Raw genomic sequence first — 15,235 nt, forward strand, 5'->3', positions numbered from 1 at the left:
ACCTATAGTATTGAACCTTTCTTTTGTAAATGTCTGTCTTACATTGCAGTGCCTTTATGGGAATGGAATGACTTTTTGTATTATTTGCGCATAGATTTTTAAATTATACTTTTAAAGTTTCACCAGTTCAGGATAAATAAGCAACTTATCCGTAGTGCATAATTAATAGATAGTGGAATCCAGAATTTAGATATTTCAACTTAAGAATTTATGTACCTGGTGGAAAATATTTTCATGTAAGTTTTCTTCTCTTAGTGCCTTGAGGGTCTTGTCAAGTATGAATTTTGAGTTTTATCAGCAATCTCTAGAGATAATCATATAGTTGTTCACCTTTCATCTTTAAATAGATTTCTTGATGTTAATCTATGCATGCATTGCATTCCTGGGATACACTCTAGCTGTCAACAACACACCAGTGTTTCTGACTAGCTAATATTTTACCTTAGCTATTTCATCTAGAATGATAAGTGAAATTGACATATTTTAAATTAAATTTTGCTAGCTAAGATGAATATTAGGATTAGGATAAACTTTTAAAATCAATTTCATGTTTTCTAATAATAAAATAATGATGTTAGTCATCAAACGCATAGGTGAAATTTTGAAAATATGCTAAACCCTTCATGTATGGCTCTACTGAGGTTATTCAACAATCTGTATGGAAAAATAATTATCTTCTCATGTTTAAAAAAAAAAAAGTTGGTCTACACTGTTTCTAGTTTTTGGAAATGTAGCAATGGAGAGTTTTTAAAATAATTCACTCATTTATTCATTTAATACATATTTATTAAATACCACCTGTGTTCCAGATACTATTCTAGCTATGAGGTGTATGTACCTAGGACAGCAGAAAAATCCTTGCTCTCCTGAGGGTGATGTCTTGTCTAGGGGTAAAGAATAGATAAAAGATAAAGACACGACATAGTCTTTGCACATATAGTAATATGACAAAAATAAAGCAGAAAAAGTGACATGGATACTTAGATTATGTAATGGAACTTTTGATAAACATCATTGGGATGTCTTTTCTTGGAACATACTATTTCAGAGAATGAAAGAATGTGAATACAGAGGAAAAGGACTCCATGCGGAGTGCAATGGAGACACAAAGACCATGTTGTGAGTGTACATGGATGTTCTCTCCACAAGGAGGCCGTATGTTTTCACAGTAAATTGGCTAAAAACAGGAAATGTAGTCAGAAGGATATCCTACACGCAGTGGTGTAGAACCTAGATTAGGCAGTTGGAATTCTGAATCTTGGTAAACAGATGGAATTGACAATGGGGATATCATTCAGTTTCTATGTGATAGTTAAAGCCAAACACCTGATGGGATGTCCACAAGAGAAACTGGGTATAAGCATAGAAGAGAGGCCAAGGAAGGATTAAAAAATAATAATAATAAAATAAAGGGAAACAGACAAAACCCTCACAAAGGCTGGCCCTGTAATACTCCAAAACAAAGTGCCAAAATAGTCAATCTCCTTTACAGAGTGTAAACTAATACGGGTAAGCTAATAGAGGAAAACCAAAGGAATGGTGTTGGAGAATTTAATTGAAAATACTTCAGAGAAGAATTGAGATACTACTTATACGTCAGAGCTCATGCTGGTGAAGAAATTCCAGTCAAAATTGGCGTAAGAGAGAATGGAAGGGCAGGACTGAGAGACAGCAAAACAGACATATAGACTAGAATTTCAAGAACTTTTGCTGAAAAGGGGGTACAAAATATGAACTGAAAGCTGGTGGTGAAATTAAAGATAGCAGACTTTTTTTCTCTTTTTTTTTTTTTTTTAAGATGGGAGAAATAGAGCAATTTTATATGCTGATGAGAATGATCCAGTAGAGAAGCTGGTGATACAAAGAAGATAGGAGAAAATTGCTGGTGTGATGTCCTTGATTACCACTCAAGGGCTTGAGAGCTTCCAGAGAAGAGAAAGGCTGGGCTCTTAGCTAGAAGTGGGAAGTGTTCATGAAGTAGCAGAGAAGACAGACTGTATATGAGGCGGATGTTGGTGCTTGCATACATGGCAACTTGTGAATATCCTTGTATAATTGCTTCAGGTTTTCAATCAAATAGGGAGTAAGGTAATTTAATAAAATTAAGGATAGTGGAGATTTTTCAGGTTTAACAAAATGAAAAATGTTTAAAATAGACATTTATGAGATGGAGAATTAAATGGACTACAGAGAAATTAAGATAATTCTTCATTTATAAAGCACTCTTACAGCTGAACAGTAAGTAGATGCACATGCCAATAAAAAGATGAGGAAGACTATCCACAATTCCACACATGCGCACAGATATATGTGGGTGACAATCAGATGTCATGAATTTTTTTTTTCATTTTCTTTATCAGATGTCGTAATTGTTAACCTCAATTGTCATCTAAGAAAAGAACACTAATACTGGTTAACATCGCTGGAGGGCTATTCTTTCTAGAGAGCAATTTGTAAAATATATCAATGTTTTCAATAATATGTTTATCAGATTGATTTGCTTTAGGACTTTATCCTCCAAGGGAATGATTGATTGTGCTTGAAAACTTTTAATCATATATTGTTTATCTCTACTATTTCTGAACATTGAAAAAATGTAAATGTTGAAAAAAGGAAATTGGATAAGTGCATTGCTATGAAAGGTGGTTAAATGATATTCAATCAGTAAAAATGTCATTAATTGTAGATGAATACTTAATTAAAAAGTTTATGACACACATAAATGGATTCACAGTGCTAATTATGGTAATGTCCCCTTTTAAAATGTAATGCATATATTATATTACTAAAATGAGATTCGTTGTATGTGATTCTGTCCTCAGATTGAATCTTTTCATTAGTTTTGACACTGATGAAGATTTTCTTGATCTTTCATTTCCTTTTGTTCATTTCCTTGAGTTTTGGGCAGAGAGAGCTGATCATTTGCAAATGGGCGAGACAGTGATGTCTTTCGGGCAGCCCAGCCCCGGGACGCGTCTGTCTACATCTTCGGCCTGACCTGATTTTCATTTAGAAAGATTACCCAAGTACCACAGGGATGTAGTTTGGATAGAGAAAATTGGACACATAAAGACTAAGTAGAACCTTCTTCAGGAATCCACCAGAGGGTCAGGGAGCGGAGTCGTGGGAAGGGAGCACGGGTAGCTGAGTGTGGTGTATTCCAGGAAGAGCCCTGACATTGCTTCCAGGACCACATTCCAAGAAGAACCTTCGGGAGCCTAGAAAGGCAGGCATAAGCACGAGCGGATCCATCTCCTCCCTGCTAAAATAGGCCAAGCATCTTATACAGCAGCTTTACTAAAATTCTATGGTTATTTTGGTTCTCAGTTACTCTGTGTTTAATTATACACCACCACAAAGATAGAGAAATAGCAGCTATTTTGAGGGCCCTGTACCTTTCCAGGTTCCGCGTCCCCACTCCACGTGATCCTGCGGTTTAAGAGAGGGATGCGGAAGAGAAGGGCGCAGGTGGTTGTGTTTATGGGCTTTGGGGAGATATGATTACCTCACTCGGCTGATTGCTACCCGGAGGAAGTCAGATTACAATTAAGGCTGTCAGGTAAAGCACACAATTAAAGTTCATTGCAAATGCTGTCGACAAACTGGTATTAGCTGGGAAATGCTCTCTGGCAAACAGATGTAGCCTAGAAAATAGAAAGAGAATGTTTCCTTCTAGAACAAATCCACTTTATCAAATCTGACAACTTTCACTTGAGCTCTGGGTCCTGAACTAGAAAGAGCTTCTTATTTGATTTAAGCAATTGGCATATAACATGCAGGTTTAAAATGAGTTGACTCATTAACTTATTTTGCTTAGTAGAAAAGGTAGAGGTGAGAGAAAACATGCTTACTTCACTGTATTTTTTTGTTATTTGCCTTCCAGATTGGTTTATGAGTCAGAAAGATTGCAGTTTTGCTATGCTTATTAGGGGGAAGGTCATGATTCTAGAAGTGGAGTACTCTTAAAACAAAATGTGGAAAAGCCATTCCTCTCAATTAAAAAAAAAAAAAGTGATGTTTAGTCAGTCATACAGTCTGGTTCTACCCAGCTCATGTGTTATCAATCTCTTGAAGTATCTACTTGCATTTATATGACACTAATAAGAAAGAGTTCCCATAGACAAACAGCAATTTGGCTATTTGATGTTACTTCATAAGTAACTGTATATATCATTTCCTCTTAATAAAGTGCAGTATTCCCTCAGCTCACACATATCACAGACATTACCACTAATGGGCGATGTGCGTGGGGATTGAGTGGAAGCTGCAGCTCCTACTCCCAGGCCTCCACTTGTCTGGGCTAATGAGAGTTTCCATCTGGTCAGTTATGGAGGCAAAAGTTGACTTGCGAAATCCTATTTTTTAAAAAGATTTATTTATTTATACATACAAGAACTGGGGTACAGGACAGAAGTGAGGGGGCATGAGGGTTACCAGAAACAGAGTGGAGAGCAGAACTGGCAGATCTACTGAAATTCACTGCTGAGGGGAGCAATGGGTGAAACAGAAGGTCTGCTGTGCCATGTGGGTCACTCCCTGGGCGCTGATGGAACTTATGTTGCAGTGGCTGCCCATGGATTCATAATGCTGTGACTTAACCACTTGGACCACAGGGAGGCCTGCACATAGAAATTCTAATCTAGGGAGATGAGCTTGTGTTTCTCTCTACTAATGGGAGCACAGTCTAAAATCCTCTTCTACCTACCAGAGAAACTTCAGCTGACTATTACCAGAATGTCAGGGAAACAGCTGCTTTAGAAAAAATTGAATAACTAAATATATAATATTCTGGCTTGAGAGGAAGAATAATCTTTTTTTTAAGAGTAGTTTATTATTACATCATTTTGTGCTTTTTTCCATCTCAGTTGTACTTCCCGTGGGCTTCCCATCACCAAGCCACCCGTGTGTCATCACCATTGTCCATTGCACACCCCCACCCCATTTTTGATCCCAGTCCCCACTCCATCCCAACAAAATGTCTCTGGTATATAGTTGTTTATTATTATTACCCTGGTCCTTTATGCTCCTGCTATAAGTGAAACCATCTGGTATTTTTCTTTTTCTTTCTGGCTTATTTCATTAAGCATGATCCCTTCAGCTCCATTCATGTTGCTGCAAAAGGCATGAATTTATATTTTCTTTGATTGCTGAGTAATATTCCATTGTGTTATGTACCACATTTTTTTAATCCAGTCACCTACTTTTAGGCATTTGGGTTGATTGCATGTCTTTCCTTTTGTAAATAAAGCAGCCATAAACATGGCAGTGCAGTTCTTTTTGAATCAATGTTTTTGAGTCTTTTGGATAGATACCAAGGAGTGGGGTTGCTGGGTCATATGAAAACTCCATTCTTAGCAGTTTGAGAAACCTCCATATAGCTTTCCATAGTGCTTGTACTAGTTTGCATGCCCGCCAGAAGTGCAAGAGAGTTCCTTTTTCTCTACATGAGAGGAAGAAGAATTTTAAGTTACAGCCATGTCTTCTGTGATTTGCCAGGGCCTATTACTCCTTAGAAAATTAAGCCTTTCAGTGTAACTCCATTGCTTTCTCTGCATGGAATAAATGGAGTAAGCCAGTGATGAGCTCTCAAAGAGAAGTCTCCCCTTTCCTCAGAATCTCTGGTGTCCCGGGCATATATGATAGGGTCCACACTGTGTGAGTAACACCAACTCACTCATCAGCATTTCTTTCACTGTCCACACCAGATGTTCCCCTCCTGCTATGGCCAGTTAGCAGCTGGAGATGTGCCCAGCATGTCTAAGGACACTGGGGGAAAAATCAGCCTTCCACTACATTCCTTCACGTGCGTGCTCTTACCTGGGGGACCCATTCTCTGCATCGGGTCTATGTTTAGGTGAGTGGCTTGACATGTTTCCATGGAAGTGCGCATTCCTGACCCACCACCCCTCCCTTTAGCAAGCACTGTTCATATGCCTCTAGCAAATTTCCAAGCCTGTCTTAATGTCCACTCTACTTTCCTCAGTGTGCGAAGTCACTGTATTCCAACCTGCCCTCCTTAGGGCTACTGTGGAGTTTCATTCTCCTCAACTGAGCTGTCACAGACTTTAGACATGACAGCAAAACTTGGCTATGGAGATGCAGTCACCTCTTCCTACACCCCAGCATTTGCTTGTGAGTAAGAAGATACTGTGGAACTCTCAGAAATGTGACACTGATTGCTAGTTAGTCATGGTAGTAAAAGGAGGGAGCATAAAATGAAACTACCTCTTAATCAGCTTACTCTAGATGAAGGGTTGTGCTCGGTGATTTGTATACCTGCCATCTTTCTGCTTCCAGGCATTTTCGATGTGAAGCCACAAGCGATGCTCTTGAGCGGTTGGGTTTCTCTTACCCACTTATTTCAAACACCTTTGCAGTACAGAGTTGTTCTTTGTAGTTTTTGCTTTGCCCCTCAGACTTCCATCTCTGTCTCTCTCCCCCACCAGCATGTTTCCCTCCACCTCTGTCTCCACCTCCCTGCCTCTGTCAACTTCCAACTCTAGCTCCTGGCCTTGGGTTCTTGGCCATCTCCTGGTCTTCTCCAGCCATTTCCTACTGGCACAGAGAAACTCAGAGGTTCCCAATGGGCCGTTCTCTCGCAGAAGGAGCCTATGCTGTCTTATAAATTAGCCACTGCCATTAGCTGAGTCATTCCCCACACTTCTAGATGCCTGTTTTCTCCACTTGATTCCACATTTCTCTGTCTCTTTTAAAAACCAGTTTTAGCCATCCTTCATCATTCCGAGCCAGTATCCACATTAATCTTTTCTATTATGTTAATTACCTTAATTCTTTAACATCCTATTCAAAGCACTTTAAACACAATAAAATAACATCTTCTTTGAATAGAATTGTTAGTGTTTCTTGTGCTTTTCCATTTGCTTCTCACCCTTCACTATGATTTAGCCAAGGTGGGCATTGTTGTTGTGTTTCTGAATATTAAGGGGAGAGACACAATAAGGCCAAGTACCTTGTCACAGGTTCCTTATACCAGCATGCAATTATCTTTGTTTTGTAGTTTGTATTTCCTCTCTCTGCTACAATACAGCGTTGGGAGAAACAATACCGTGTCAATTTGGTTCCTTCATTTATTCTCAGCCTCTGTCCTGCACTGAACACTGATATTTAGCAGAGGGTCGTGGACTGGAACATGGAGCTCTAGTCCAAAGCAGCATCCGCCCGGGCAGCTGGTGTGCTGACTGCTGCTTCTCTTCCGGGTCTGGTCTCTATTTCTCTTAGTCCGACCTTATCCTAGCACCCGCCAGTTCTTGAATGCTTTCTCCCAGGTTGTAGCTGTCTCTTTTTCAGCAATACTCTTCGAGTTGCTGAATATTTCCCTGTCTTGATGCCTGTCCCTTAATATACAATCCATACCTTACGTAACCGGATTTTCTTCAACTGATCCACATTAGCCTGGGGAAATTGATACTCCATGTTCTGAACATGGCCCAGGTGACAGAGCCTGCTTTTTGCTTGATGCTCAGTAGTTAGGGCTTCAGGGCCAGGGAGTCTTCTGAACCAGGCCCTGCTTCTTCACACCGCTCTCTAGAGCATCTTTCTTTTCTTGTTTTCCCCTGCTATATCTCTGCTATCCTTTGAGACACATGGGTCTTAATTCTCCAGGATTGTCAATCCTTTCCCCACATTTAATCCACATAAAGACAATATTGGAAAACAATGGCCCCAAGAAATAACGATTCTTGTTTCATTTATTGCCTTTTGAGATTATAATGTGACTGTATGAATAAATTATCCTGAATTAGTTCTTTTCTGAAAAGGACTTAAAAAATGGATCATTTTGTTCTGTTTCTAGCTTCTCTCAGCCTCTCATGTGGGATTAATCAAGTTAATTGTTACCAGATTAAATCCATCCATAATGCCAGTAGAGTCTTATTTTATTTCAGAATTTCCAATGTCTGCAATTATCAGACACCTAAGAAACAAATCAGCGCTTTGAAGAACCCAAATTTTGCCTGGTGTTCAGCTAATAGTCCTGTTAACAAACAGGCCCAGGGTCTTTGGCATGAGGCTAAAAACCAGCTTCCTGCTAGAACAGCTTTTGTAGAGGATTGCATACAGTGCCATTTAAACTCTGATTTGCGATGTAGTGGTAAATGGGGATTCAGTTAGACTGAATTTTTTGAAGAATGTGTTTTTGAAAGCAGAGAGCACCTGGGTTGACTTTCCTGCACTGGCAGGCCCTGGCCCCTCCCCAACTGTCCACTCTCCGGGTGCCTGGAGGGGCTGTCATTGGTCATGTTGAGGATGGCTGTCTCACGGACTTGCCAAAACAACTCAAGTAAAGGCTTGGTGCTGAGAAATCCAGCAATTCAAAGATTTTAACAATATACACTTAACAAAATTAAAATGCAGGTGGGGAAGGAGAACATTGTGGGATCCAAGTTGAGTTCAATTTGAGGTTCGCACTGGGCTTGGGGCCTCTGATTAGTCCATTCACAGGCTGAATACCTCACCCTGGGTTCTGTCAGCATTTTGGATTCATGCAGCCATTAGTGAAATGCTTGCTTCTTCTGATTGCCGGTTGTGTCAACTTGTTCTTGTTCCTTATTCTTTCTGAACCTTGTTTTCCCATTCACAAAACAGGGAGAGGGACACATAGTCGTGTTCGCATCCTGAAAATTAATTTGAAAGAGGGATTACGACACTTTCATAGTTCTGCACAGGGCGGCACACAGCCAGGTCATTTGAGTGTTTTTTTTTTTTTTTTTTTTTCTTATTGATATCAGGTGATACTAATGTCCTGTTGAAAATAGGGGTGCTGTTACCAATTTATTTATTGTCTTGCTGACTCAACACATATGTATTGTCCTAGGCACCTTGCAATGTGCTATAGATACAGATACACAGTCCGTGCCCTTAGTGAACTTATCCTTTGGCAGGAACCACAGATAAGGAAATAACTGAGTAAGTTCAGTGTCACAGCAGAGGGGAAAAGAGAAACTTCCACTGTCACGTCCCCATCTTGTGCTTGCGCGGGGAGTAGCTCTTCCCCTCACTGGGTGCTGGTCGATTTCTCCTGCCCATGCCACCTACGTAGGTGCAGTCAGCCCTCCCCCCACCAGGGCGCCAGCAGCCGAGGTTCCACACATTTCCTCTGTGCCCTGATCCTGAGCTAGTTCTGAAGAAGCGCTTGTCCCTGTGCAGTTTTGATCAACTCGCTGGCATCTGTCTTAGGGTCAAGGAGAAACAAAAACCCCAAGAGTCTTAAAAGAAATTGTGTGAGGTGTGTTTATGATCATAAGTGAGCCTGGTTATAACCCTTTGAAGTAGCCGAGGCTCAGAGGGAAAGACGATTTGCCTTAGATGACATGGCTAATTTTGGACAGAGCGAAACTGGACCTGAGCTCCTGGACTCTGGGTGCACAACTCCTCTAATCTGCAAAATCTGTCAGAAACATGTGACTGAGATGCATCGCCGGCAAGGAATCAACAAAAATCGGTGTCATAACAACTCAAAACAACATCTAGCTATTGCCAAGTTCCCTGATTTGTATCAGGGCACTATTCAGAAATGTCACATGGTGCTAATTTACTTGAACTTCATAATGACACTGGGATTGAGATGCTTCTATTCCTATTTTATAAAGTAGCTGCCAAAGAACACACCCTTACACTGGATCATCTCTACATGAAAACATGCAGTATTCACTCATTCTTTCCAGTCTGTTCTATTCCGTAGAAATGTACCCACTAAGTCTCTGGTGCTATCCCAGGTGCAGGCTACACATCAGTCAACAAAAAACAGTCAAAAGTCCCCACCCACATAAAGTGTACATTCGAGGGAGAGGATATACAATAAATAACACAAGGAATACATGAATATATTTTATGAGATGTGAGAAATGAGGGGGATAAAAAACAAAAGAGTTCAGGGAGAGCCAGCAGGAAAGGGCAATAACAATCTTAAGTTTAATAGTCAAATTGGTCTCCTTGTGAATGTAACATTTGAACAAGGAATTGAAAGAAGTGAGGATTTATCCATGTGCACTTGTGGGGAATGAATATTCCAGGCAGAGATAATTGTTGGACTCTAAAATGTGAATGTGGGGCCCTTCCTGGTGGTGCAATGGGTTAAAGCACAGCACAAGGAAGCTTTTGCAGCCACTGCAGTATGAGTTCAATCCCTGGCCAAGGAGCTGACCCACATGGTGCTGCAGACCTCTTCTGACCAGCCCGCTGCTCCCCTCAGCAGTTTATTTCATTCAGTCTGCCTATTCTGCTCCCAACTCTGTCTCTGGTGAATCCTCTCACCCCCCACACCTCTTGGCTTGTACCATAGTTAAAATATATATATGACTTTGCACACACATACTTATATGTGGTTATACACATGACAAAATCACATGCACATACACATATATTTACATATATACAAACTTAGAGCTTTTAATTCTGTGTACTTTTTCTTTTTTTTTATAATTGCTTGCCTCCCCCCTGAGTCTCCCTCTGAGATTTTTCCAAGACTTTGAAATCTTAGTTTAATTAACAGGTTTGGAATTGTAGAACTTACCACAATTGATATTGAAACCCCAAAAGGATGGACACTATGGTCCATGGCAGGATGGGGCATAATCCAATGATGGTTGCAGACTTGAACATGTCAGAATTCAGGGATTGTCACAGTTATTAACACATACACAGGGAAGCAGGCTTACTTGCCATCTGTCCAGACATGCCTCCCTCCACCCGCCCTTAACAGGAGCCCTTTAGAACTGTTTGTGTAAGGGGCTATGGAGGCAAAGGGAAGAAGTTTCTGCTGGTGAATCCCTGACCTGATGCTTTTCACAGCCCTTCAGGGGCCTGACTCGGTCAGAGTGTGAGTTTCACAGGCAGAGACAAGACTGCCAGGGTTTCCCAAGAGGATTCGATCAGCCTATGGTCGCCATGTTGTGTCTTCTTGTTATGTCGCTGATTCCTTGATTTAGGTGTGGGTGGATGGGTGGAGGGAATTCTGGGCTGCAGCGATGGACAGGTATAATTTCTGTCCACAGTAATTCAAAAGATACTCAGGACATAAGAATCAGTCATAGAAAAGTAGTCAACAACTGAGTATCCAAATGAAAGTTTCTACAAGTCAGTATTGAAGCTTAGAGAAGTGAGAAATCCCCTTGTACCTGAGGCACCAAGGAGGACCTCTGAAAGGTCGTGAAAACTTGAATAATGTGCAGGATATGAGGCTGATAAAAGAAGATTTTCCCTGCTTAGACAAAGTGCCAGGGATAGAACCCAAGTGAGAGTTTGGGGCTGGCGGGGAGAAGTTATGGGTTAATTAAAAGCCTTCCAAGTACATCCTAGTCCCAGTCTACTTGTGCCATGGTTTCCTTTATTGTGATCATAGTGATTAGGAGTGAATTACAGGTCAATCTGGTGGACAGGGATTAGACAATGCATTCAGAGAAACTGGTTAAGTCATAGTGCCATCAATTCAACACCAACTAAGGCTCATTTTTGAACTGGTAGCCATTTTCTTTGCCTATAAAATTAGGGTAACTCACAGGAGTTGAGACTCTCTTGAAATATTGTCAAGCATTCTCTGTAAAGTATGGAGAAGTTGTGTGTCCTTATCAACAGCATTGTCTTCACTATGCCACGTGGATTGTTGCCTTCAGAAGAATTTACTTAGATGAGATAGGTGATCACCTGGTAAAGCAATAAGCCAGAATGTCAACCTAGAAAGAAGTCAGCTCACGTTTGCAAAGCACAGTATATTTGGACCTGTTTGGTGTTGGTAGTGTTTATATTGTCCACGGCTCTATTCTTCGGTCTGCATTTCTGGCTTTACTAGAAATTTTGCTTAAAAGAAAACTGGTGTCTGTGGTATTCCTCTTCAGGTCCTCAGAAGGTAGGGCATAGTGGAGGATTCCATTTAATTGACATGGGAAGGAAGAATGCATAGCTGCAATTAATAGGAAAACTGGGATATTTGGCCACACTGTGTACAGTTCCTTTGCTCTGCTGGGCACAGAGATCTTAGAGGCCCTGCGGAGCACCCTCTAATTACAGAAGACACGACCCTTGCTCTGTTGCCTTGGCTTGTGGCTCCTAACATTCTCGTTTTGGGATGAACCCATTTTGGGGATAGGCAGGGAAGACAGGATGGATTCCAAGCTTTGATCTGTAACCAGATATATCTGCCCATCACAACTAGAAAAGATCCAGGAGTTTCTGGGTGATTTGTATTATCAGGGTCCTCTGTTGTGGGTGCTGCTACCTGTGTGTACTTTTGTGCTCTGTGAAGACTTCTAGCTTCCTTGGCAACTTCCTTGATGCTGTGAATTATCACATTTGTATTTACCTCTGTGTTCTCATAATTGGATCATCATATTAGATGAAAAAAGAAGGTGGATTTGTGTTCCTTGTAAAAAAATAAAAAGCTGAAACTTCAAGTTCAAACAAAAGTTTAGGGTCTTCTTAGCTTTCAAAAGACATCCATTTTGAAAGCTTCCTAATTTGAGCTACAACTCATATTTTTTGAGAATCCATTCCATACTGGATTTACATTACTCTTGATACTTCATGTTTTTATTGTGAATCTTCCTGGATAATTGACCATCTGTAAATCAGCTAGTGCTAACTCACACCGTCTACTCTAGTGCTCTGTATTTGGGTAGATCAGTATTGCTCTGGGATTGCATAGACTCTCTACTCTTTTATTCCAAGCTTAGAGTCCTCTTCTGAGAGTAAGTTCTACTTAAAGGAGAACATGAAAGAGCCTCATGCAAAACAGAAAATGTCTGTTTAGAAAGGAAGAGTTGTTACATAGTCATCTGACCATCAAATCGGCAAGTAGCTAACACTCAAGAGTGTGCACCTACTTTTGTTTATTTTTCTCATTGCCATAAAACTTTATATTAGTTTCAGGTGTGCAGTGTGCAATAGGTTGCTTCAGTGTTGTATGTGTTGCAAAATGATCATCACAATAATCTCTTACTGTTGCCATACACAGTGAAAAACTAGGACCTAGGGCCTCGTGTGCAATAGGTTGCTTCAATGTTGTATGTGTTGCAAAATTATCATCATAATAATCTCTTACTGTCTCCATACACAGTAAAAAACTAGGACCTAGGACCTCCCCGGTGGCTCAAGGGGTTAACGCTCAGCACTACAAAGCTATTGCTGACACCGAAGCATGTGTTGGATCCCCAGCCAGGGAGCTGACCCACAGGGTGCAGCAGACCTCTCCTGTCTCACCCACTGCTCCCCTCAGCAGTGTGTTTCAGTAAAATCCAACTATTCTGCTCCCCACTCTGTCTTTGAGACAATCCTCTCACCTCTTCTGGCTTGTACCCCAGTTCTTGTATACATAAATAAATAAATAAATCTTAAAACAAAAACTAGGTCCTTCTATTTCAATGCTGACAGACTGCATAGGTATTCAGGATGCACTTAATAAAGTGTTGAATGACTGGGTAATTCTGTGGCAAGAATAGAGAAAGGAGAGACTGTGTCAGTTTGCCATCCCCACTGTGCCTCCTTAGTGGGTACAAGTGTTTTCTTCACCAGCAGTTATTAAGACTTAGCAGGGGTGATGGGAGGTGAGACCAGGTAACAAATGAGGCTTCCTCCAGATGTGAAAACACACAATCTAGGTACTATTTTTATTTTTTTTAACTTTGGCTTCAAAAACTCTATCATAGGAGTGTGACTCAGGTAGCCTGACTCAGAGACATTTACCTAAAGATTTTGCATTTAACTAACTTTCCAAATCATCTAATTGCATGTATCTGTGCTGTTAAGTCTGTTGTAACCACCTAAGGATAATAAAGAGAGGGGAGTTGAGAAGCACATTTACTGGAGGCAAGAAAGTTTCACATTTTTGTTCCTGAGATTTCTCTGTTCTTCACCACGTTGTGTTCTTGGGGTTGATGGGAAAGGTATAAACTTTTGTTGTTGCAGTCTATTCCAGATAATGGGCATTTTAGTGACAGCTATCAATAACTATTCTAAGTTACCCAGATTTTATATACTTGATAGAAGGAAAATTACATTGTTAACCTTTGTTTTGTGTGTGTTAGCCTTGTTAATCTCTATTGGCTAATCTCAATGTCTGAAGGCTTGATTTATAAAAAGGAAAAATCCAGAACAATTACTAAAATGAGAAAGAACAGAGATTTAATATACAATATCTGGTCATTCAAAATACCATGCTTTGAGGAGTCTAGGACTCTGAGTCTGAGAGAAATGCATGTTCTACTTCTTTTGTTCAGGCCCACTAACTGTTGATGCTGATAATTTTTCCCCAGCTATTCCTGTTATACCCTGGATAGGCCTTGGGCTTGAAGCATCTGCCTGATTTTTTTTAAATTGATTTATTTATGCATATAGAATTGAGGTGTAGTCCAGAGAGGCAAGGGGTGAAAGAATTCACCAGAGACAGAAGGAGGAGCAGAACAGGCAGGTGTATTGAAATACACTGCTGAGGGGAGCAGCTGGTGAGACAGGAGAGGTCTGCCACACCATGTGGGGTCAGCTCCCTGGCTGGGATCAAAACTGTTGCAGTGACTGTTGTAGCTTCATAGTTCCATGCTTTAACCTGTTGTGCCACCAGGGAGGGCCCTACCTTAATTCTTTAGGACAAAAGATCATATAAAAATAGGCGAAGTCACAATTACATGAGTAAGATTTGAAGCCATTGTCTCTTACAAATAAATCATTTCTTAGCCTAAAATAACCAGATCAATGAGTCTTAGGCTCATTGTCAAATGTTGACCATGTCAGTGGTTCCATTGTGGAGGCTGCGCGGGGAATCTAGAGAGAAAATCAGGAAACTGCACAGGTGTGTGGAGAAAGAAAGAAAGGGAAGGAAATAGGCCAAGACTGTGTCCTTTTGCCACCAGGGATCACCATCAACTGTAAAAAATGTTGTCTCCACTTAGAGGATTAAAATTTAGAGATTGAAGACTGATATCCAAGAAAAGTCTCACTCTCACAAGGTGGTCTAGTCTTACAGGGAGGTCTGTGACACTGATAAATTGTCTCAATAGAGTTGTTACACAAAGGGCAAAACCCAAATTTTACGAAAACTTAAGTACTTTGAGTAGGGCAAGTTTTATGCAAAAAATGTTTGGTTATTTTTTAGATACATGATATGCTCTGAAGTGAAGCTGTTAATACAGCCCTTAGTCTTAGAAAAGTGCATCTCTTCGATGGCTTGCATGGACTGTGGAGGCAAGATTGTCCTCCTCAGTTGCTGCAACATAAAGACTTGCCAACC

This window comes from Condylura cristata, unplaced genomic scaffold (assembly GCF_000260355.1).
Source record: "Condylura cristata isolate star-nosed mole 26May11 unplaced genomic scaffold, ConCri1.0 scaffold00020, whole genome shotgun sequence".
Taxonomy (NCBI): Eukaryota; Metazoa; Chordata; class Mammalia; order Eulipotyphla; family Talpidae; genus Condylura; species Condylura cristata.